The 26,869-nt window shown below is 38.2% G+C and overlaps 1 pseudogene; it reads left to right on the top strand.

Annotated features, from left to right (window-relative positions):
- Positions 1–3,693: 3,693 nt before the first annotated feature.
- On the top strand, positions 3,694–4,410 carry LOC148036311 (uncharacterized; annotated as a pseudogene).
- Positions 4,411–26,869: the final 22,459 nt, after the last annotated feature.

Raw genomic sequence — 26,869 nt, 5'->3', positions numbered from 1 at the left:
CGACATCCATGGGAATCAATGCATCGATCATTGCCTCCATCTCAGGTTCCAAGATTGTAGGTAGGTCTCGAAGGTTACCTGTCTCCTCTTGGATTGACGGTATGGATTGGCCTTGCGAGTGGTGGATTGGCTCTTGCAATCCATCCATCGCATGCCCACATACTCTTCTAATTGGCCGCAAAGGGTGCACTCCCCCTTGGGATGAGACATCACCTCCCTGGATAGAAATTTTGCCAGCAAGACCCAATCTTATTGTATATGGTATTCAATTAGCTTGCGAGTACAATGAATGATTGATATTAACTTCAAATTACCGTTTGCTGAAAATCCGCAATCGCCTGATCAATGATCTCAAGTTGAAACTCGCCAAATCGTCGTACATGTTCTATAGACAATCGGCGTTTTCGTCTAATTGCCAACTTGCATTGAGAGTAAGGACATGGGACACGCTGATTAAGATACGCCTCGCGATCTTGAACAACATGACCTTCTTCGTTTTTCATCTTGTCTACATTACAACAAACAATTTAATGACTTGTAATACAATTTGGAAAAACCCTTCACTCATTGTTTATTGAAGATCACTTATGCTTCTCAAGATATCTATTTGATGTGAGATCACTTGGGATGCTATGTCAATATCTTGGCATGCTATTGGACTAGTTTGAGCACTTATTTACTCAATTTTATAGAGATTTTCACTTCTGTAATAAGTAGGGTTGAATGCTATTTTGTCAGAGAAACTTCATGCTTATTGCTTGTTGATGCTTATTGATTACTTTGCATGCTACACTAATGTCTATGGTTGATGCCATATACTTGGCCATGCTTCTAGAATGCACTTGGATTAAGATTGAAGCTTAGTCTCATTGAGTTTGACTGTCACTTCTCACATCAAGCATTAATTTAAGACACTTCATGCCTCTTATCATTGGATGATACATGAGCCATTTGTTAGATATATTATAGTGAGACAATAGGACTAATTGTGACATGTACATGCCCTCTTGATTCTTATTGGATGCAGTACCCCTATCGTAGGATGGTTTGATGTTTTGTCTTGGATCTAGTACTTATATATGTCATAGTGTTGTCAGTGGTATTTATATGCTTCTAGGTTATGTATTGAGCCTTAGTGCCCTCTCTCATTTCCTTTTCTCTCTCCTCTCTCTCTCTCTCTCATTTTTCTCTCTCCTCTCCCTCTCTCGTTTCGTTTCTTCCTCTCCCTCTCTCATTTCATTTTCTTTCTTAAATGTTTTATTTGAAAAATATCTCCCTCTCTTCCTGCTAGCTTTCACTCAAGAGGTCCTTCCATTTAAATGCTCCTAACACTCTCCAATGAGTTGCATTTAGATGAGTTACATTGTGAGTCCAATTTGAATGCAACCCATAGGGTGTTTTATCTAGAGAACTAATTTCATGTCGTAAGAAATTTTTTTTCACTAATTTCTTTCCTAATACAATTGATAAACATTAGACATAACTAATCCTCCACAGCAATCATTAGACATAACAGTAGACATAACTAATTTCTTTCCTAATGCAATTGATAAACGTTGGACATAACTAATCCTCCATAGCAAGCATCAATCAATGCAATTCGAATCTCTACTAATGATTAGAGAGTTTTTTAAATAAAAAATTGAGTTGTTGATTTCTATCTACTCTAATATACTCAACCAATCAAATCATCATCTCAAATGAATTCAACCTCACAATCCAAGCATGGCTCCCTCAATTGGTTACGCCACTCCATTTCGCAATCCATCCATTCCTCAAGTACTCCAATAAAGAGAGAAAGCATAGAAAAGAAAGAGGGATATCCCAACCTCATCTCAACTCCACTTCTCACCCTCCAAATTATAGAAGAAGAAGGGGAAGAAGAGAAGAATGCAAGATAGGAGAGAAGCTTCACTCTTCTAGTTCCTCACTTAATTCCTCTCTCACTCACCCTCACCCTCACCCTCACCCTCACCCTCGCCCTCAATGTGAAGCATAAGAAGATAGGATACAAGGAGAAAGAAGAGAGCTCTCAAGTTTGCACACACAAGAATGATCTATGCATGCATCCTATGTCAATTTGAACACTTCAAAAAAGTGAATAGAGAGTTTGGCCCACAACCTCTTCCATTTCCTCCCTCTCCCTCCCTCTCCCTCCCTCCCCCTCCCTCTCCCTCTCTTTCTCTCTCATTTCGTCTCCCTCTCTCAATATATATACAAAAATTATAAAAGCAAAAGGGAGAGGGAGAGATAGAATGCACTCCCTCTCCCTCTCCCTCTCCCTCTCTTTCTCTTTCTCTCCCTCTCTCATTTCCTCCCCCTCCCTCTCCCTCTCTTTCTCTTTCTCTTTCTCTTTCTCTTTCTCTTTCTCTTTCTCTCCCTCCCTCTCCCTCTCCCTCTCCCTCTCTTTCTCTCTCATTTCCTCTCCTAAACAAGCAAAAGAGAAAGAGAATTAAACCCTAAACAAGCAAAAGAAGGAGAAAATAGACTCACCGATGAGATATGGCGAGGGTTTGGTGGCTCCTCTTCGCAATGAAGGCTCCTCCTCTCCTTCACGAACGTCGATGGCGGTGGCGGCGGCGGCGGCAGCAGCAAGCCTTCTTCCTCTACCTCTCTCACGACGGTCACTCTCTCTCTCGCTCTCGCTCTCAAAATAGTAGACGAAAAAATGTGAAATAAGCCCGCGCTCGGTTTCGGCCTATTTTTTTTTCCCTGTGGGGCGTAGCGATGCCGCGACATGCATCGCTACCCGCTGTCACTATAGGCTTAAATCCTTGTAGTGGAAGAATGCCCCTTATGTTGAGCAACTTCAACAATTAAGAGATCAGTGGCTAGCATTTGGTTCTCCACCAAAACCCCAATAAGGTCTTTCTAAGACAAGCTCTCAAAGAGTACCATGGCAGATAATCACATAAAAGCTTACCTACTCTTTTTGTGAAGATTAGTGTGATGCTCTTTATTTTGTTCTATGCTCACTATTTTGATCTTTTTTTTGCAGAGATTTGTGGCATACATTGGAGAAAATTGTGCATCTAGAGATTGCCATATGATTATTAGCTCCCAAGAAATATTTGATAGTTGGATCAAAATCATGAAGAGATACTCTAGAGGTGATCTTATATCCCAAAAGGAGAGTTTGAGAAAAAAGGGAAGACAACCTTCTCTTTATACATTTCGTTGCCTTATGGGTTTAAAGGATAGAGACATTCTTACACTACAAGAGGAGATTAATGAAGGCCATATCCTTTTTCTTAGAAACAAATAGGATAAGGAAGATATGATTGACATGGAAACAAGGGCTAATCAACATAGGGTCCTAAAGGAGGAATTAGTCACTCTTTTCAATGCTTCAGTTCCAGAAAGTAGCATTGTGATGAAAACTTGGGAAGATCTTGTTGATGATTATGATATCAATGATGAAGTCTACACAAAGATTTTAGGAATTTGCAATGATTGGGTATCAAAGAAGCTCACAATGGAGTTGATGTAGGGTCCCTACCAAATGGAGCAAAAGATATTGTGAACTTCCTAATCGGAAAAAAGTAAAATCATATTCAATCATCCACTACTTCCCCTTGGTGTGTGTATGTTGTCAGATGCAATCTAGAAACCTTTGATCTTATACATAATGTTTACACAGATCCAAATACCGTTCGGGTTGTTGTTTTAGATGCAGCACATGGGGTTGAGGGAATGAAATGGAAATCTATAAAGTTTGGAAAGGTTGTATCCACTCTACTACAAATGAAAATTGAACCTAAACAATTCATGTTGTTAGTATTTCTTGATCGAAAGCAAATGGTAGCTTTGAAAAATGCTCTTGAAAGCATTTCTTACAAGTATCACATGCTAGTTGGTAGTGCTGACTTCCTACCAATGGATAGAACGTTTGCTTTTGGATCTATAGATTCTTTTGTGGTTTTGACATTAGTAACCATGGAGACAAGCTTCATCAATTTCGAGCAATATGTAAACAATATCAACAAGCCTTCCATTTTAGACTTTGAAGGCTTGGACAAGGAGTGCAATGATAAATATCTTGAAGAAGAACAAAGGATTGCAAAGGCCGTTTTGAGAAAGAAAATGAAAGTCATTGAAACTAAAATCAAAGCATTCAATGATGCTCATGAGGTTGTATTTGATGTATATGCAAGTGGACTTGCATCTAAGGTGGCATTGGTAAATCATATGAAGACTACTGCAATGGTTTGCAACACTCAAGAGTAAAGAGAGGTTGAAGCACAATTGTGGAGGGTCCATGAGAGTGCCAAACAAAATTCAAACTCCCAAGAGGTTACTCTTACTGAAGTTCAAGTTCTTGAAGTACCACACGAGGGCATAGAAGAATCAAGGCAAGATATAGCGAGTCTAATTATGAAAGAGAAATTAAAGGCTACTTCAGCTATTTAAACTTCGTTCCTTCTCCTTTCATCAAGGAAGACACATTGATGTAATTTTGATTTTTTTCTTAAGAAGTTACTTCCATTAGCATTTGCAATATTTTCTTTCGTTGGTGATATTACTTAAAGAAACTATCTTTAGTTTTTAAATTTTTTACATAAGGTACCAAGCATATTTGGTTTAAAAAATCTATTTAAGTAAATATTTTGCTAAAATAGTATTAAAGAGATCATCAAAACTTATCATCCTTTGTAAGGATAACTGTTTAATTGTAATCTAGTGTGTAATAATACTTATCATAATGAAAAGTTTGAGCTAGCTATGCAAAATTTACTTAAGTGTATTTTAGATCATATTTCAATTAGACTCTTCTATGTGTTGTATAATGATCTTGTCATGTTAATTTTGATTAGATTTGTCCACATGGTCAAATCTCTCATCTCTTATAGCCTCTTTTACTATATCACTAGTGTATGTCTATGCATGTACCTTAGGATAAGAGAGCCAACAATATATTGCATACCCCAAAAAAGATTCATTACACCTCCCGAAGGAGTTTCACCTCAGTAGCAAATATTGCAACAAAGATTTCACCTCCAATATATCTTTTGAGATGTGTATATGGAATATTAAGGTAAAATCCTTGTTACAATTCATGAGTTTAAATATCTATGAGATATAGCTAGTTTAAAAATAGAATGGTTAGTCCTTAAGAAGAAACTATGAAAACTTATCCAAATAGAGTATAACTTATCTCAATTAAATTGTCATGTGTCACTTATATGTAACATAGTTTTGGTGACATGATCAAAAGTATCATGTTTAATTTTTTTAAAATAATTATGACTAATAAACACATTCTTTGTACATGCCATTTTCAAGGCCTTTTTAGAAAGTGAGTATGTTTAATATTATAATGATAAGATAATTTTTACAACTAATTACAAGAATGTATTGTTAGTATCTCAAGTATACTTATAATTAGCGATAAAAAGTAGGTATGGAAAAATGACTTTATTAGAATAGATTATATTTCAAAGAAATTATCATATATATTTTTTTCATCTCATGATATTACTCTTGGTTAGATTTGTCCACATGGTCAGATGTCTCTTTTCTTAATACATCATTTATTAAGTAGTACCTATGTATGTATTTGTCAATGTGAAGTTAAATTGCTTTAGTATTCTATGCTAGTTTATAGCTCAAACATTAAGTAGAATGATGAGGAAGTAAATGAATCTAATGTGATTCTTTTTCTTCTTTGTATCTTTCACTAAGACATTTATGGTTGGATATCTAATAGATTCAACAATAGTAGAGCATGATAATGTGATTGATGTGTCCTTGATAAGAAATGCAACACAATTATGTGTAATACTTGATCTCAATGGCCTTCTTTTACAAGGATGCTTTGCTAAGTCTAAAAGGTTTCAAAGCTCTCAAATGGAAAAGTAACGGCTTGTTCTTTGACCATGATGTAAGGAGTTTCTTGAAGCCTTATTTGCAAGATTCCAAGTGGGAGTTTGATCAATATCTTTACATAAGAATGTCATGGCAGCTATTAAGTACTTGGAGATCCATGCAAAAAGAAAGTATCATTTCTTCATGATTTGGGGCCAAGAACAATATCAAAGACATAGACTCAAAATCATATATAGGCCAAATAAGATGGGAGTAGAAGCAATGTTCAAGCCTCTGAAGTATGTATGGGATCAATATAGAGATGTTTGTCAACATACCAAGACTATTCTCATAGATGACAGTCCTTACAAAGGATGTCTAAATCCTATTGAGAATTGCATTTATCCAAAAACATTTGATATTGATCATGGAGACTCTATCTTAATCAAAGAACTTCTACCATACTTGACTCACTTAAGCAAATACCATGATGCACGTGAAGTCATCAATTTTGATCAATATGGATACGAATTGTATACTGAATTCAAGGTTGTCATTGATGAATGGACTAGAGCAGAGAATGATGGTATTTCATCTTCATCATCAGCACTGTATGAGACCATGATTGATACAGATGGTATATATGTTCAACCTTCAATTACTTCTTGCTTCAAGAAACCATCCATTATAAAAAAATCCTCAACAAATACCTCACGTCATCCGTCTCTTACATTGAACAGCTCACAATTATCCATGTTGAAGCAGACTCCTTTGGTCTCTACTTTGAAAGACATGGAAGCAATGCAACTTGCTCATGAGTTAGGATATCACAAACATTTCATAAATGGTAGTGCAACGAAACATCTTATACAAAATCTACAAAAGTTGTATTTTTCCAATACACATGATGTAACAAGGCCGTGACTCTATATGGACTAATTTTGACTTTCATAATAAATATATCCCTTACATTAAGGGCTTTTGCATGGCTATGAAATATATGCTTGTTAGAAATTTAAAGTGTTTTATGTAGTTACCTTGGTGTTTCTAAACACCACCAATATCAATGAGAGAATCTACTTAAAGTTTTTTATTCTTTCAATAACATTAGTTAATTGTGTTGAAATTTATTATAAAGTGGTTTAAATCCTATTTTGTACTTTATGACTGTCTATTATATAAACATACTCAATAAATGTATCACATCATCTGCCACTTACATTGAACAACTCACAATTATCCAAGTTGAAGCATACTCCTTTAGTCTCTATCTTAAAAGATATGGAAGCAATGCAACTTGCTCATGAGTTAGGATATCGCAAACATTTCATAAATGGTAGTGCAGCTAAATGTTTTACACAATCTCTACAAAAGTTGTATTTTTTCAATATACATGACGCAACAAAGCAGTGACTCTATATGGACTAATTTTGACTTCCACAGTAAATATATCCCTTACATTAAGGGCTTTTGCATGGCTATGAAATATATACTTGCTAGAAATTTAAAGTGTTTTATGTAGTTGCCTTGGTGTTTTTAAATACCACAAATATCAATGAGAGAAACTTCTTAATGTTTTTTATTCTTTCAATAACATTAGTTAATTGTGTTGAAATTTCTTATAAAGTGGTTTAAGGCCAATTTTATACTTTATGTCTTAGCTAACAAATAAGTCTTAATTAATAATAAAATTTATTTCTATTTCTTTGGAAACACAAACCATTGGTCAAAGGTTAAATCTTTGGTTTTAGAAAACTCATAAAGTTCTAGCTTGGTATATAAATCTTCATTTTATGATATGAAAGTTAATTTAGCTATTCAAAGTGTGAAGCTAGCTTATTTTGGCCAAAGCCAATATCCATATTGTCCATATATTGTCAAAGATAGACATAAATTTTGAGCAAAAGATATTTATATATCATGTATATACATACAAAAAATACAAATGGAATGAGCAATTATTTAACATACTTGTGTCTATCGATTTACACAAAAGAAAGAACCATCGCATCATAGGTTATCCAAACTTATTACTATATAGTATTTGATCAAGTTATTAAACCACACCTAGTTAGTGGTGACTCTCTTAAGGTCCTAGTTCATGAAACTTATACATGTCACTTTAAATGATGCTATATCTAAAATAAAAAACTCGTATTATAATATCTTCAAATCCATAACATTATAAATTTTGGTCATGATAACATATTTTCATATAATGTTTAAGGCTCTTGTATTCTAAATTCTCTTTGCACTCCTTCAAACCTTTCTATTCTTACATTAAACTTGGAAATTTCCTATATATATACTAGCTAAGCCTCCTTGATGTTTTCACCACCATATAACATCATATTTTATTGTTAGTATGCTAGAAAAGATAGATGTGAAATCTAAATCTCCTAATAGCCACATAGCTTACATTCATCATTTAAGCTCTCAAGATGTGTGATCTTATATTTGTAACATACAAAGTGCCCTTTAAAGATAAACATAAACATAGTGCTATCTTTCATTCACAAAAGTAAGACAATCATTAAAAGTGGGACTTGGGGAGTTCCCAAAACCTCTAATATGTGAGTTTTATGATGGACTTGAGGGCTGAGGTGGTTAGCTACCATGGGAGCCACAAGAGAACTCAAGAGGGCCTATACAAGACCTTAATGAAGTGCCCAAGGTGCAAAATGATAAAAAAACGTTTGTGGGTTGTTTGAGGATACGGCGTAGCCTGCGTGCTGATCGTAGGCATGGGGGGACTCCACATGGACTGAGGGAGTAGTGGGGTGGGGTCACAAGAGACCCAAAAAAGCCAAGGCACAAATTCTTCAATGCATTCATTTTATTTTTTTCTGGGAGCATCGCTCAATTGATTGCATAGTATGGTTTCTAAATTGCAAATTGCATGAGTGATTGGGCACGAAGTTCTTTCCCAAAGCATGTTCTTCTTAGGAAACATTGCACAAAAGATGAGGTTCTTTTGGCAAGATCATAAATATGGATCCCTAACCTTGAGAAGTAATAATGACTCAACAAAAGTGTTTATCACATCATCACTTCTAAAGAAAACTTGGACCAATGTTGATTTTTCACTCCTAGTTCTTCCTATCATATGCTCATTGACTATTGTCACACTTCCTTCCAAGAATTCTGAAAGGCCTTGATGGAAATCAAAATAAAGTTTATAGTAGAGTAGGATGAAATGAAAGGGCACATGAGGATAGATTTGAACACTTTGCCCAAGGCCACCTTATCACTTTGATTTTTGCTACTAACTACTGTGGCACTGAAAATGACATAGGGACAATCTTGGCATTGGGAAGGGAACTCATAGTTATTCCCAAACAAATACATCCTTTGCATCCTGCCATTATGTTATCAGAGACATCAACAGACAGCTACTTGGCAGACACATGAATGTAGGAGCTAAAGTCCACCTAATCAACTTTAACCTACTCAAGATCGTGGATTACTAGCATGGATAATAATAAAATGTTGATATTTTTACCGTGAAGCAATACGGGAAGATTGATGATAAAAGCTTTAATGCAACTAAGCTTTAGAAAAAGTGATCAACCTTAATGTCAGAAGGACGCAAAATCATTGAATGCTATACTTATCGATGCCGAAAAAAGCTTCTCAGAAGCCTTTCTATGGAAAAAGCTACGAGCTTTTATAGGTGCGTGACAAACTAGAGAGAAGAAGGACAAGGACAAGATGATGCAGGATATGGAGGTGACGAAGGCATGAGGAGGCTGCTGGAAGAGGGACCGAAAAGCACAGCAAGAGATGAATAATGGTGCTCGTAGTCAACAACCGAGATGCAGAATTGGGAGAGTCAAAGGAGATACGAGACGTCGAAGTAAGGAAGTTGACGACAACATGTTGAGATGCAAACGTGATGAAGAAGAACAATGCCTGATTCGCCTCTTACCCTTCTCTTCTCGCTCCCACTATTCGCGCTTCTCGAGCGAAAACTTCGCAACCTATAGAGATAGGATAGACCCTTCCATCTCTACCCTCCTCCAGCGAGCATACAACCACTCCTACTGGATTCTCAACACAAGTATGGAGTGGAGACGACAGTAGCAGAAGGGATGAACAACGTGCTTTTCTGAAGTCAAAGGAGGTGATGAAGAAGGTGACGATGCAGGGTGGCCTGGCCTTTTGAGAGGGAGATTGCCATGGTGAAAGGAACTTAGCATGCTTTCTCTCGGACTATTTTTGTTGTTGTCGAATGATACTATGAAGAACAATAGAAGGTAAAGGGCGACGAGCTTTCAGCAGGCATAAAGGTGCAATCTCTGATTACAAGGAGCTTGTCGGAACTCTCAAAGGCTTTGACGTTGACAACCTATTCCATGGGAAAAGACAAGCTTCAAGTGAACATTGGTTCTTCAATTCTAGGCTTGATGATCACCCAAAGAGGAAGTGCACATCAATCAAAGTATAGAACCGATGCTTCCGGCCCATTGGTAGCGTCGGTTGAAGAGGAAGGGTGCATGATTCTGAGATGATTCCCCGAGAGAAATCATACGGATTCCAATGATTTGGTTTCAGCGACCATGATAAAGCTAGCAATTGTTTGTTTGATACTTCAGTCTTTTGAGAGCCATATCCTTGGCTGCTTCAGCACCTGGGACGATGATACATATTGGACCAGTTTGTCGCAAGTGATTGATAGTGAACTCAATGATGAATGGGGTAATGCTTCTTTTGGGTGGAGCAACGAGGATTATATATAATTTTCTGTTGATCAATGGATATATCAGAGCATGTTTGCTGGCAGCTCACACTGGTGGCAAAGTAGACTTAAGTTTGTTCGTGTTTAGAGGGGAGGCCTCTACTGGCTACGAGCCATGAAGGTCATTGGCTGCTGAGCTATAGACATAGTTTAGGGAAGATCTAGAGGTGCGAAAACAACATGATGATCATGGCAAGTGCTCCCGCAGACCAAAACCAGCAACTTTGTGTATAGTGAGACTACAACATCATAAAAAATGCAGATTGAAGAAGTCGGGAATGAAATCAATTGTTGGTGCTCTAAATAATCGTGTCTTCTATTTAAGGAGTAGCATTACTCATGAGGATATCCAAGGGTATAGAGCAAAAGGCAAAGCATCTATTGAAGGACGTGAAAGCAGTCTGTTAGCGCCCATACCTGACCTTAGAATTGTACTTTATGACTACTCAGTTCATTTGCAAGCTTGTCAATCTACGATGTACTGTAGTGAATTCTGATTGGAGTTGTAACGTGAGAGAGGGCTTACAAACCTCCATGACCTTGAGGAATTATTTAGTAGCTTGTACTTGTCTCCTAGGAACTAATCTTGATCTATCATCGTTGAACACCTCATTGTGTCAAGCCATATATTCAACAAAATCAACAAATTTCAAGTGTAGTTCTAGTCTTAAACTCTTCATACTTGAACATGATCAGCTCATCTTAGCTAAAATGATGTATTGTGAAGATTGTATTCCTTGAATCCCCAGTTTGTCTTACCTTGCCTGCATACATATTTGATTGAATGTGTATCCTAACCATTCTTCTTTCTCCATGTATTTGCCTTGAGTTGAGTACTCTTCATCATACTTTGCTTCCATCTCGCAAAGCGTCCCTATGGCGAGTAAATTCATGAACTCCCATACGAATCCCGTGCGACAACGATTTCTAAATGAAGCTACTCGCATTGTATTTGCGGATGACTGATACGGCGCAAAAGGAGTGAAGCGGATGTTTCAAATTAACCTACTTGCATCGTATTTGTAGATGATTGATACGACATGAAAGAAGTGAAACACATGCACAAAATTAACCTACTTGCATCGTATTTTCGAATGATTGATATGGCACGAATATAGTGAAGCGTAGGTTCAAAAATCACCTACTTGCATCGTATTTGCGGATGACGGATATAGGGCGATGCAACAATCGTTGAACTCGACGTTGCTGTGTATTTACACTCTTGGATTCGAAAATTGAGCCACGTAAGCTGGCATCGATCTTTTATACCTACGGGATAGGTGACACGTGGCACTGTTTTATTGGCTAGGATTTGTGCGGGCCATCCACGTGGCTGTCTACATGGCTTTCCATGTGGCAAATGATTGTCGATCTATATAAATAAGTAATTAGACATTTATGATTTTTTTGGCAAATTATCAAGCCTAGCTAGAGTTTAGGTCCACTTTCAATTTTTCATATGTCAATTTGCACCATTTCGTGTACCCCTTGATAGGAAGCAAGGAGTATTATTCCTGAGATTGCTTGCCCACTTTCGCGTAGTATCGTAGATCCACAAATACGAAGCGAGGAGGCATTATTCGTGAGTTTGGGTGCACACTTTCACGCCATATCATGCTTTCAGTCATGTTTGAACCTAAGAATGTTGCAGGCTCCCAAGAGCAAGTAATCCCTAATAAGAAAAGAGAAAGATTGTCATCAGGGTCAACAAGGGCTTCTGGTTGTGCTAGCTTCTCCCTTGAAATTCCCACAACTTCCTCCCCTTGTTCAGCAACAAGTGTGGAAATGCCTAGGAAGTCTCCAGCCAAAGGCAAGTCACCATTGAGGGTTTCTGGATTGTCTCAGATCACAGAGGTTTCTCCATTAGAAAGGCTCCTAGACTTTCTTCTTCAAAATGGCATGGAGTCATCTTATTACAAAACTACAAAGGATATTTTCGCCCCTAACTGGGATATTGACCATGTATTGAGCTCATGCAATAAGTTTTTCCTAAAGGAGTTTGCTAAGTTTGAAAGTCTTGCATTTTTGGTAGTTGAAAAGTATGCAAAGGAATATATTCACATACCTATAGGGAGCTCACCTTCAGAGATGTTTTCAAGAAAGTGTATATCTCATTCTCTTGACCGGTTTGTACCTCAAATTTGTTTTGTTCTGCTCATTCTAGGAAATGCAAGCTAATATAAAAAACAAATGCATTCATTGTGTATACTCTTGTTAAATATCCTATTAAATTTGATGAACAACAATTAAAGGGCCCAAAATGTTCCAACTTTTGCCTTTTGGACAAGGTAGCAAATGACAAGGATGCAAATGAATGTTTGGACCGTGAGCAAGAAGCATATATTGCTAGCAAACTAGATGTTGCCCAATTCAAAGTTGAGACCATTATTGAAGAAAACCATGCAAATGCAGATCTTGTATGTGACTCTTCTTTTTATATTGTTGCTTCACTTCCAACTTTCCCTATCAAGGGCAAGGAATACATACTGCTAGCAAACATCCAAAGGCTCTTCAATCTTAGGGAGGATTATTGTTTAGCAATCATTGCAGAGGCTTTTGATGGTGCAAATGGCATTGTTGATGTTGAAAATGAATCGAAAGAAGAGTTACTTAAACTTGACACCAAAATTATAGACGACAAGTTTATTGAAGCAAGGGATGCCCTTTCTCTTTGTTTTCGTAAGGCAAATAATACTAAGAAAGAGTATGGGATTACTAAATAAGAGTTCCACGGCCCACCGACTTGGAATTTCCAATTTTGGAAGAGAAGAGTTGCAATATGTTAAAGAATTGGAAGATACCAATGAGGCACAATCATCAATTAACATATGGAATCCAACTAAACTAGAGAATGATGAAAATCAATTGGTACTATTATCTCGAATTCTATAAGATATACATTGATATGTTTGATATCAATATTCATTTGATATTTATGTTTTTTTATAATTGGAGATTGAAGATTTCGATAACTTCTTGGGACGGGGTAAAGGGACAAGAGTAAGTATTAGTTCACTGAAAGATGTTGCACTTGGCCATTACTTAGTAAGGATTGATTCGCACATTTTCCTAGTATCTTATAACATCTTCTCAGAGGAAGCAACATGGCCTATACTATGTATCAACGCACTTACAAGGCTACTTGGTTTCTTTGGGTTATAGTGCAATGCACACAAGGTGATGTTTTTGGAGAAGATTACGGCAATTAGGATTTTTGGTTATGGTCCTGGTTTCTCTGCTTCTAGAGCAGGATACTTTTTGGCCCTCTCACCTTATGCTTTGGCAGTAAACCAAACTGATATAAAATCAATAGTTGGATAGAAGAGAAGAAAATGCATGCATTATAGAGGAAATATCATGGAGGGGGAGGATGATGTAAAGGCTCCCGAGAGCTAGCTTTATACTTTTCTTTCTTGAAGAATACTATGAATTCTCAAGTTGAAGTATTCATTCTTTGAAGCTATCGTTGAAAAAACCAATTGAATAGCTCCTCAAGAGCATTGCTTTTTGTAATTCCTCCTCCATATCTTGTGCTTCGAAAAAAACTTGTACGTGCTTGATAGTGAGATTTTTCCATGCTTTGGCTGCTATAAGTTGCTAGGGGGCCTTGCTCCTCCACAAAGTAAGGCCCATGGATATGAAGGATATGCTACAAATTCATAAGAATAACGATCATTTTATGCAAATGAAAATTTTATCAAAGAAATCTTGGATTAAATATTTTCTCTTACCAAATAAAATGTGATATCTTTTTCTCCCTATGCCTTCTTTATTGCTTGAACACGATTTGTAATCGAACATTTGAGCTCTTCTGGATACGTGTAGATTTTCATTTGTCGCTTGAGGAGCTTTAGGAAGACATCGAGGTGTCTCCAAATCTCCATACTTAGAAATGCAAATTGTGGTGTGCTTGTAACATTTTTCGTTATCCCACAAAGCTCTCTCCAATGCTCCCAAGTAATGCTCACTTTTTTTCCTAAAAAATGTCTAGCTTTTGAGCTTCCCATTGAGACATCACCCAAGACATCTCTTGGTTTTCCTAAAAGTGTTGGATCTTTTCTTAAGTGAACTTGACCTCCATTAAAACCCATTTTGGAGAGTAATGCCTCACATTTGTCAATACACTCATCTGATAAAGACAAAGGCGTAATTGAGTATGCATAGTCAAGATACAACTTGAGAAGTTTATCATTAATTCTAATCTCTGCATGCAAAGTACATATATAAATATTTGTAAGAGGAATTGAAAGAATTGGATCCCATATATCTTCCTTATTTTTTTAAAAACTTAGATCTATAGAGTCTCTAGTTGGGGCTCTTCTTACAGGGCGCAAGTTGCTCCAATCTTTAGACCCAACACTTTTCATGCAATAAATAAAAGGATGTTTTACATTTGTCCCATTACATATTCCAAGCATACATTTGATAGTTTTCAAGTCAGCACTCATGTGCCATTCCACATTAAAATTACCAACCCCATCAACAACCAATATTTCTCCTTCACTTTGAGACTTAATAATATTTGGAATATTTGTATGAGTAATCAACCATTTCAGTGTTTGATGATTCTCAATTGGTACCTGAGCTACATCAACCCACTAAATCTCCATCTCAGACTAAAACTTATGCATTGGTGCTTGATCCCCACCATTGTTGTATTCTAATACCCTATTCATGATACAAATGTTGACTCTTTTTATATTTTTTCATTTTTAATCTATGCTTCATCTAAATTTAAGGCAAACTTCAAAACACCGTGACGTTTTCTAATGTGAGTCTATATATGTAAACCATTGCAATCAGTACTCTTATTAGATCAATCTATATATTGTTAAATACATTGTATTCAAAACTAGAATTTATTTTTCTTTTTTCATATGGCATATATTCTTCAATATAAATGTATTCCTCGAAAACTTGAGAAATCTTACGATTCATGACAGTCCTTGCAACCGATACTCTTAGGGCTTGAGGTAACCCAAATGTAGTTATTCTATTACATTTTAGATTTTTAAACCATAATCTTGAGATAGCCCGATAACCTTTTTGACTAATGTCCACAGTATCACATGTCTCTACAATTTCATTTGGTTTTACTGTGTCCTTTAAGTCCTTGACCAATTCTTTGAGAGTTGGGTCTCTCAAATCCATATTCTAAGGTGACCAAAAAATCCTCAAAATATTATTCTTATTCATGGTCTCTTTTAAAAAACTGATTCTCTCCTCACTCTCTCGAATATTAATACCTGACATGTTAAAGACATATTTATTTGCAAATTCAATCTTCTTTTCTTTACTCTCACACACAAACTAGTTATATTTTTAATGGCCTCTTTCTCTCTCTAAATCCTATTAGAGTTTTCTTTAAGTGTGCTAGCTTGTCTTGTAATGACTTATTACCATTTTTCAAAACATCAATCTTATTTGTAAGCTCAAAAATGCTTGTCTGTGTAATAAATAATACTTTTCTCATTTCATTCATCTGAGCTATGTATGTGTAAGATATAGAGTATGACCTTTTACAATAGCCAAGCATCCCATTATAACCTTTCCCAACATATCTCACGTAGTCATGAATATTTAAAAAATTAGGAGATTTACGTGTTGAAGGATCCTTGGGATAAATATTTCCATCCATCCATCCATAAACCTATTATATGTTTCTTTCCTTGAGTTTGCAATCTGTTGGCCTCCATCTTATCTGTTAGTACTCGATGATGTATACTTCTCCAAGATGAATAAATTGGATCTAGTTGGATGGTAAGTTTGTACTTACATGTGCTTGCATCTGTCTTGCAGAGGTATTGCTAAACATTTTAGCAAATCAATGATCACAGTGATAAGAAAGTGAGCACAAAGAAGATAATGGCGAAAGAGAATGGAGAAAGAGCATGGAGAAAGAGCGTGTCACTACAACAAAAAGGCCTCTTAGATGCGCTCTTAGATGCGATTTTTGAATTGAGAGAAAATCTTGCGGGCGCATCTATTAGCCCGTCTAAATGCCCATGTACCATTTCACGTCTATAGTCGCGTGTATAAGGAAATCCACACGCACCAATAGACGCAATATATATATATTGTGTATATGTATACATATTAAAAGATTAGCCTTTGCATATATACCTGCTCGTATTGTCGAGGTAGTACTAATGTGTCATTCTTATTTTGGTGAAATTTTGTAGAGTCAATGATTACAAAACTACTTGGATGACATCTGATTGTGCAATGCTCACCATTTGTTACCACTTCACATCCAGTACATATATAAAGAATCCTCTGAAGTCAAGCTTCAGAATATCTTGGATCAAGCCACAATAACCTTCCATGGTACCATTGGCATCCTCAAAGTGAGGAAGGACACCACAATCTTGGGTATTTCTCTTTTCATCTATACGTTGAGTTCGAAGATGCTTACCCTCACACCAAAGTGCATTGAATAATGTGCACTAGTAGTAAAAGATAAAAGATCAAACATGTCAATTATTTATATAAAATAAAACTTATAGAAACAAATTAATTGATAGTATGTCTCACCTTTGATAAGCAACCTCGTGCGTATTCCCACTCTTCTTGAGATATATTAATTTCCTCCTCTTTTTCCATTCTCTCCATTTCCTCATGTAACCAATCTATATCAATATGACGTGGGAGCGCATTTAGATGATTTGGAAATGAGACATTACGTCCATATCTAGTGCGAAATTCTTGTCTTTCGCTTTTTCTTCTTGCCCTTGCTTCATTATATAGTGTCACCCATTTGCTCATTACATCACTATTGATCACACAAAAACTATTTAACTTACGAAGTTCTTCTTTTGTTAGCACTTTACTCATTCCTTTTCCTTGAGGTACTATAGAGGTCATCCTCAAGTCTTCATCATCTTTCCATAGTCGTGGTTGAGAGGGATCCACTTCAGCAAGATATTCAGAGATATAAACAAGGGATGATTGCACTAACCAACCCTCAACCATGCTTCCCTCAGGCCGTGCTTTTTGCCTCACAAAATCTTTCAAGGTTTTCATGAAGCGCTCAAGAAAAAACATCCATCTTACATGAACTGCCCCACAAAGTGCGATCTCATCAATCAAATGTACGAGTAAATGTAATTGAGTAGTCAAAATGGATCGAGGAAAAATTTCCTCCACCAAACAAACCACGTCAACAGATAATACTAGAGTATCTTGCAATGTGTTTGGATCAATTTCCTTCGAGCTCACATATCTGTCAAGATGTATTTGAGAATTGTTTATTTTTGTGTAGAAATTCAATGATATATAATGAAAAAATACAATATGCACTTCTTACCAACTCATGCCGAGTGGAGGGTGGCTGTCGGCATTAATCCATCTCTCCTTCCAATCTCGAATGGTTAGAGATTGTGGAGTCATTTCATTAGTAGGGAGAACATATTTGGGATGGTCAATAGGAAGGAATCGATGATGATTGTTGTAGATAACCTTCTTTAAACGCGCCGGCCTAGAGGAAACTAGAGAGGGATCGCAAATAGGACATGCATGATATCCTGACGTGGTTAAACCTAAAAAAACAAGTGAATTAATATTGATTCAAGTCTTGAATTTCAAATATAGAGTTATATACATGTACCTGAACACTCTCCGTATCCTGGAAAGTCATGCATAGTCCACAACAACATGGCCTTCAATGTGAAATCTCTAGAGGATGCAGATGCACTTCTATCTTGCACCTCAATACCTTCCCATAACATTTCTAACTCTTCAATCAAAGGCTCTAAGTAAATGTCCATGTTTTTTACCTTGTGCTTTCTAGGAATCAGAAGGGACAACATTACATGTCCCTTTTTAATTGCCATGGATGGAGGAATATTATAGTTCACCAATACCACTGGCCATACACTATATGATGTGCTTTTGATGCCAAATGGATTGATTCCATCCATACCTAAACCAAATCTCAAATTTCTTGGCTCTTCTTTGAGAACAGGCCACAAATTATCTATATGTTGCCATGCCGGTGTGTCTGCAGGGATCCTTCATTTTTCATCACTTGAACGATGACTAGCATGCCATGACATGAGCTTTCCAATAGACTTACACTTGAACATAAGTTTTATACGTGGAACAATCGGAAAATATCGCAAAACCTTACGAGGCACATCCATTGACTTCATCTCCACTTCGTATCTTGATTCGCCATAAACAGGACACTCTTATGCGAACTCATGAATCCCACGAAATAAGACACAATCATTGACACATGCATAGATCTTGACATAATCGAGGCCTCCTAGAGATGTCAAGTAATGTCTTGCTTGCTCTCTCTTAGTTGGCAATTGTTTCCTTTTGGAAGCATTTGTGATAATAACCTACATATATTTCTGTCTGATTTCAAAATAGAACAATTAATATTATGATTCATAAGCCAAACTGAATTGATACCTACTTCAATAACGAATCCAAACTGACATTACTCCATCCATAAATTGTTTGCAAGTTAAGTATCTCGAGGGACGCACGAAGAACAGAGTACGTACAACCTTCAACAACGGAGTAGATGATGCTACATATAGTGGATCATCTGGCTTCGTAGAGTGACCTTCTCCCTGAACCGGTTGCGAAAATAGATGGTGTACCATGTTGTCCAAAATCTCATCCTCTACGACTTGATGGGGCATTTCATGAGGGCTACTATCATGGTCGTCAGTCTCTACTATTCTTGAAGACTCTGCCTCCTCGTGTCGACATTTTGCAACCTCTCGACGCCCGGGAGGGAGCATCTGAGGATGTGGCACCGCATCCTGCTCAACCACAAAAGGGAGTTTCATGTATGTTGATATATAATTCCCGTAACATAGACTAGCAATCTTAGTGGTAAAAAAAAAAACAATGAATACCGGTGATTTTTCTCGGTCCCATTCTCCATACAAGCTGAGGTGTGACATTACAATTCGACGTGCTTGAAAAATACACCCTCGACAACGATCACACATGCATTTAATTTTTCATCGTAGCCATGCATCTCGATTATGAAGACGCAATGTTTCATCCTCACTTGACGATGTGCTCATTGACTTATCAGCATGCACCGCACTAGGTGATGACAATGACATGGTTAAACCTAATTCATGACAACATCGAAATATTTGTCATTCATATGTTTACATAAGATCTCAATTTTAAATACACAAAAATCATCATAAATACATTAAAACTTATGATAAGAATTCACTATCAAAACTTATCTTAAAAACAAAAAATTATGATAAAGCCTAAATGCGCGTCTATATCCGCGTTTACGTACGCGTCTATATTAGTGTCTATATTAGCGTCTATTTCCACGTCTACGTTCGCATCTATACTCGCGTCTAGCTGAACAGTAGACGTGCATATACACACAAAAATAGACGCACACGTCAAAATTCAAACCATACTTAAATCATTTCTTTTCAAACTGCGCCTTTCCTTTCCTACGTTTTTTGCGGTTCTAAAGCTTGAGTTTAGCCGACATGCACTCTCTTCATGCCTCACCTCCTCATGACTCACCTCTTCTTTCATTTCAAACACACAAGAAGGGAAAAAGGAAAGCCAAGGAGAGGAAGAAAGAGAGAACAAGAGAGAGGAGAACAAGAAGAAGCAGCAAGCAAGCCAGCAAGCATCAAGGGAGGGTAACTTACCAAGGAGAGAAAGAAGGAGAAGGAAGAAGTGCCACCACCTGCCACACCAAACACCCAAGGTGAGTCTCTCTCTCTCTCTCTCTCTCTCTCTCTCTCTTTCTCTCTCTCTCTCTCTCTCTCTCTCTTTGTTTCTCTCTTTCTCTCTCTGCTCTGTCTGTGTATTTAGGATTTCTGATTCCATTATGTATTGCATTTTGTAAATCATCAATGGCGGTCGTCGGACTAAAATCAGTCGATTGAGCGTGCTGATTGAGCATCTACATTTCAGTGTAGACACAGGTATAGACGCGAAAAAATGTTTCCTCTCATTGCGTCTGAGGGCGCGTCTTAGAGCGCGTGTGCTGGCGCGTGTGTAGGTCAATCTATACGCAATGATACATGCGCGCGCAGTTGACCTGGAATTTGCGTCTGGCAGTGCGTCTATGCTGCATCTTAGATGCGAATATAGACGCGCTAGACAGAAGGTTGACTTTGGGAGCGCTTCTGAGGGCGCATCTAACCTGTAATTTAGATGTGGTTATACATGCGCCAGCTCTCCCAGCTCTCATAAAAAATAATATATTTTTGCAATGATGAATGTGACCAATCCCATGTTTGTGTTTATCAATTTTCTTATTTATGAGAAGCATTAGCACTTAAGTTTTATGCTCAATGTCTAAAGAAAGCTCTTTGAAAATGTAGGTAATATATGATTTTTTGTATGCAAACAAATTTGTCTTTTTTCTGTGTTTTTTTTGTAGATGTCGTATCCTGGTTCATCTAGCAATGACTCGGATTTGGATCGCATGAATGATACATTGGCCTCGTTTGGCAGGGGGGTCAATGCATTTTTTGGAGGTTTTCCTAGTAGGGAAGACTTCATGGGAGAGATGACCAGACACCTTGGCCGCTCTCCCACAGCGGATGAGGTGTTCAGTGTCATGTCTGGAACGCCTTTGACATATTTTCCTGACACTACTTCTCAAACTCCACATGCAGGTACTCCACATGCAAGTACTCCATATGCAGGTACTCCACGTGCAACACCTGTACGTGCATCACTTGAAGTACAAGCATCTGCAGAAGCATGTGCATCCAGCGAGGCAGAGGGTAGTCGACAGAGAGAGAGGAGGGAGAGTCGAGAGGGAGGACGAGGCTTGTGTGGGGGTTGCCTAGGAGGTGGCGAGTGATCACCCTCACCAGTAGATCACGAAGAGGAGGTTGTACGCCAGTACTATAGATTTACAGATGTTGGTGGCATCTTCCATGATGATGAAGGAAGGGATGTAATGTCGTACATGAGGAGCGTCGTGCATGCGACGTATAAATATTGTTTCATTGCCTTCAAAAATCAGAAAAGCGACTTGTGGCAGGAGGTGTTGAGGGCAGTCCATAGGAGGTACCCAAATCCTGAGGGTCAGCGATTCTCGGATGATTGGGGATGCACAAAAGTGAGGGATATGCTTCACAACAAAAGATCCCACCTCATGACACGTGCCAGGGACTCACTGCAGAGGCAGGAGGAGGGGCGTGGAGCCTATAGCCAACCACCTATGTGCCACCGCATAGAGTGGAAGAAAGCCAAGAAGAAAGCAGCAGAGAAAGTGAAGAGTCGCCAGCACGCAGAGGCGCGACAAATCCAAATGGAAACCATGGGATCATCGCATTACGGATCCGACGGAAGAGAGTCGTGGGAGGAAGAGTTTGTAAGTATATTTTTATTTCTAGTTTTTTAAAATTTTTATTTCTTTCAATTCTTTATATAATTTGTTTTAATATATTGTGACTCATAATTGTTTGTATATATCATAATTGTTTTGCAGACTACTATCGTTGGTAGGATACCTACTCCTAGAGAGGTAGGTTACCGTCGAGGCCATAACCACGCAGCCACATGGCTTCACTTCTATGAGGAGGGTCTCATCACTGAGGACCAATACAACTGGGCCATGAGGATTCGACAGCCAGAGGAGGTATGTTTTTCTTACTTTCCTATTAAAAGTATAGCTAATTATAACTTTTTCTCCACCATGTCTATGTAAGCAACCTTGATCTTTTGTGTGTGTAGGCGAACTCGAATGTGGAGCATAGCGAGGAGGGGGATAGTGATGCTAGTAGCCATGGTGGTACTAGCGAAGATGTTTCTTTTTCAGATTCGTAGAGGAGCACCATACCTCCTCATGAGGCCTTGTTATCTTGTATATGTATGATCCATCTTTGAGCCTACTACTTGCGGCCATGCTTTAGGTCGCAAGCACTTAAACTTTCCATGTAAATGCTTTTGATCTATAATGAATACATGGACTTTTATTTTAAATTCTCGTACCCGTAAGATACATTGTCTTTTTCCCAAATGCACAATCTGATGTATGGGAGGGGGGGAAAAAAAACCAGAGAGTATGTCTTTGCAACCACATGCTCTTTGGTTTTTTTTTTCCAGTTCTGTTTTGCGCGTCTATCCGCACGTCTAAATTGCAGAAAATCCGCGTTTATACATGCATCTACAGTGCAGAGTACATGCGCTTATATATGCACTCCATAATTAAAATTTAAAAAAGAAATTAAATATCTTTTTTAAAAAATGAGATTTTTTATTTTTCGTTCGCGTCTACCAGTGCTTGTAAAAGCGTGTCTATAAGCATGTCTATATGCCCGTCTAATTGCCAAATAGACGCGTAAATTGAATTAAATAAATAGCAATTTTGGTTTATTATGCACATGTATTCGCGCGTGTATATGTGCGTCTATTATGCGTCTATTTTTGCATGTAAATTCGTTCATACATGCGATTATAGACACGAAATGGTAGACGCACAAATAGATGGGCGGATAGATGCGCTCGTAAGATTTTCTCTATATTCAAAAATCGCGTCTAAAAGTGCGTCTATGAGGCCTTTTTGTTGTAGTGTATGGTGCTCCTCTACGAATCTGAAGAATAAACATTTTTGCTAGCACCACCATCGCTATTGGTGTCGCTATCCCCCTCCTCGCTATGCTCCACATCGGGGTTCGCCTACATACACAAAAGATCAAGGTTGCTTACATACAATTGCAAAGAAAAAGTTATAATTAATTATAGGAAAGTAAGAAAAACATACCTCCTCTGGTTGTGTCGAATCCTCATAGCCCGGTTGCATTGCTCCTCAGTGATGAGACCCTCCTCATAGAAGTGAAGCCATGTGCCTGTGCGATTATGGCCTCGATGGTAACCTACCTCTCTAGGAGTAGGTATCCTACCAACGATAGTAGTCTGCAAAACAATTATGATATACAAACAGTTATGAGACACAATGTATTAGAATAAATTATATAAAGAATTTTAAAAAATATAAATTTTAAAAAACTAGAAATCAAAATATACTTACAAACTCTGTCTCCCACGACTCTCTGCCACCCGATCCGTAATGTGACAATTCCATAGTTTTCATTTGGATGCATCCCGCCTCTGCGTGCTGGCGACTCTTCACTTTCTCTGCTGCTTTCTTCTTGGCTTTCTTCCCCTCTATGCGGTGGCACATACCCATGACTCTCTGCCACCCGATCCGTAATGTGACAATCCCATAGTTTCCATTTGGAAGCGTCGCGCCTCTGCGTGCTGGTGACTCTTCACTTTCTCCACTGCTTTCTTCTTGGCTTTCTTCCACTCTATGCGGTGGCACATAAGTGGTTGGCTATAGGCTCCACACCCCTCCTTTTGTCTCCGTAGTGACTCCCTAGTGTGTGTCATGAGGTGGGATCTTTTGTTGTGAAGCAAATCCCTCACTTTTGTACATCCCCAATCATCCGAGAATCACTGACCCTCAGGATTTGGATATCTCCTATGGATTGCCCTCAATACCTTCTGCCACAAGCCACTTTTCAAATTCTTGAAGTAAATGAAACCATCTTTATACGTCGCATACACGACGCTCCTCACGTATGCCATTACATCCCTTCCTTCATCATCATGGAAGATGCCACCATTATCTGTAACTCTATAGTACTGGCGTACTGGCTCCTCTACGTGATCTTCTGGTGAGGGTGATCGCTCGCCACCTCCTAGGCAACCCCCACACAAGCATCGTCCTCCCTCTTGACTCTCCCTCCTTCCTCTCTGTTGACTACCCTGTGCCTCGTTGGATACACATGCTTTTGCAAATGCACATGCGTCGGCTGATGCTTGTGCTTCAGCCGATGCATGTATAGGCGCTGTACGTGGAGTACCTGCAATTGGGGTTTGGACATTTGGTCTTTGGGAAGCAGTGCCAGGCAAAGACGTCAGAGGCGTTCCAAACAAGACGTTGAACACCTCGTCTGCTGTGGGAGAGCGGCGAAGGTGTCTAATCATCTCTCCCATGAGGTCTTCCTTACTAGGAAAACCTGCAAAAAAAGCATTGACCCCTCTAGTGAACAAGACCAATGTATCATTCATGCGCTCCAAATCTGGGTCATTGCTAGATGAACCAGGATGCAACATCTACAAACAAAACACATGAATAAGACAAATTTGCTAAATTGCAATATTGTGTAAATTGTACTATTGTGTAACATGTTTGTATAATTCCAAAAATAAAAACTTGTTTTTTAATTAGAGCTAGCACGTGTATATTCGCGTCTCAGATGCAGAATAGACACACTCTCAGATGCTTTCTTGAAGTCAAAGCTTTTGAGTAGAGCGCGTGTATATTCGCGTCTCAGATGCAGAATAGACGCACTCTCAGACACTTCCCTGAAGTCAAAGCTTCTGAATAGAGCATGTGCATATTCACGTCTGAGATGCAGAATAGACGTGCTTAGAGACGCGACTGCAGATGTGATAACATCAAATACGGATGCGCGTCTATATCTGCATCTGCTCTAGAATCTACACGCACTGTCAAACGCACTAAGTCGGCTGCTCTCAAGCCGGCAACCGCCATGATTTTTTTGTGATATAAAAGCTTCAAATTCATAGAAAGAAAGATCCTAATACAAAGAGAGAGAGAGAGAGAGAGAGAGAGAGAGAGAGAGAGAGAGAGAGAGAGAGAGAGAGAGAGAGAGAGAGAGAGAGAGAGGACTCACCTTGGGTCTTTGGTATGGACAGGTGGTGGCGCTGTTTCCTTCTCCTTCTTCCTCTCCTTGGTGAATTGTTCTCCCTTGATGCTTGCTGCTTGTTGTCTCCTCTCTTTGCCTCTTGTTCCTCTTGTTCTCCTCTCTTTTGTTCTCTCTTTCTTCCTCTCCTTGGCTTTCTTCTCTTTAGCTGTCTTCTTTTCCTTCATGTCTCTTTGAAGTGAAAGAAGAGATGAGTCATGACGAGGTAAGTCATGAAGAGACTAGTGGAGGTAGACTGCATGTCAACTGAACTCGAGCTCCAGAACGCGCAAAAAACACATGAAAGGCACAGTTTGAAAAGAAATCGCTTTTATCTTTTGAATTTTGATGTTTGCGTCTATTTTTGCATGTATATACGCGTCTAAGTTTACGTAAATATGCTCATAGATGCGGATTTAGACGTGCAGATAGACGCAAGCATAGATGCATAGATAGACGCAAGCATATACGTGCATTTAGCGCGCTTGCGTTCTTATCATAAGTTTTTGTATTTAAGATAAGTTTTGATAGTAAGTTTTGATGGTAAGTTTTGATAGTAAGTTTTTATTATAAGTTTTTATGTATTTATGATAAGTTTTGTATATTTAAAATTGAATATCTTAGAATAATTAATACGCCTTGAAGTTTTTATATAAACATATTAATAACAAATTTGATGTTGTCATGAATTAGGTTTAATCATGTCGTCGTTATCACCTAGTGCGGTGCATGCTGATGAGTCAACGAGCACATCCTCAAGTGAGGATGAAACATTACGTCTTCATAATCGAGATGCATGGCTACGACGAAAATTTAAATGCATGTGTGATCGTTGTCGAGGGTGTATTTTTCGAGCACGTCGAGTTGCAATGTCACACCTCAGCATGTATGGAGAATGGGACCGAGAAAAATCACCGGTATTCATTGTTTTTAACACTAAGATTTCTAGTCTATGTTTGAAATATATATCAACATACATGTAACTCCCTTTTGTGGTTGAGCAGGATGCGGTGCCACATCCTCAGATGCTCCCTCTCGGGCATCGAGAGACAGCAAAACGTCGATGCAAGGAGGCAGAGTCTTCAAGAAGAGTGGAGATTGACGACTATGATAGTAGCCCTCATGAAATGCCCCATCAAGTTGTAGAGGATGAGATTTTGGACAACATGGTACACAATCTATTTTCGCAACCGGTTCGGGGAGAAGGTCACTCGACGAAGCTAGATGACCTACTATACCTAGCGCCATCTACTCTATTGTATGAAGGTTATACGTACTCCGTTCTTCGTGCGTCCCTCGAGATACTTGCAAACAATTTATGGATGGAGCAATGTCAGTTTGAATGCGTTATTGAAGTAGGTATCGATTCAGTTTGGCTTTATATGAATCATAATATTAATTGTTCTATTTTGAAACCAGACACAAATATATGTTGGTGGTTTTTTAACTCACTTTTAAAAATATATGTAGGTTATTATCACAAATTCTTCCAAAAGGAAACAAATTGCCAACTAAGATAGAGTAAGCAAGACATTACTTGACATCTCTGGGAGGCCTCGATTATGTCAAGATCCATGCATGTGTCAATGATTGTATCTTATTTCGTGTGATTCATGAGTTCGCACAAGAGTGTCCTGTTTGTGGT

Source organism: Lygodium microphyllum, chromosome 5, assembly GCF_053477565.2.
Source record: "Lygodium microphyllum isolate KBCC chromosome 5, Lygodium_microphyllum_v1.1.10, whole genome shotgun sequence".
Lineage (NCBI taxonomy): Eukaryota > Viridiplantae > Streptophyta > Polypodiopsida > Schizaeales > Lygodiaceae > Lygodium > Lygodium microphyllum.
This window is presented reverse-complemented; position numbering and strand designations above follow the sequence as displayed.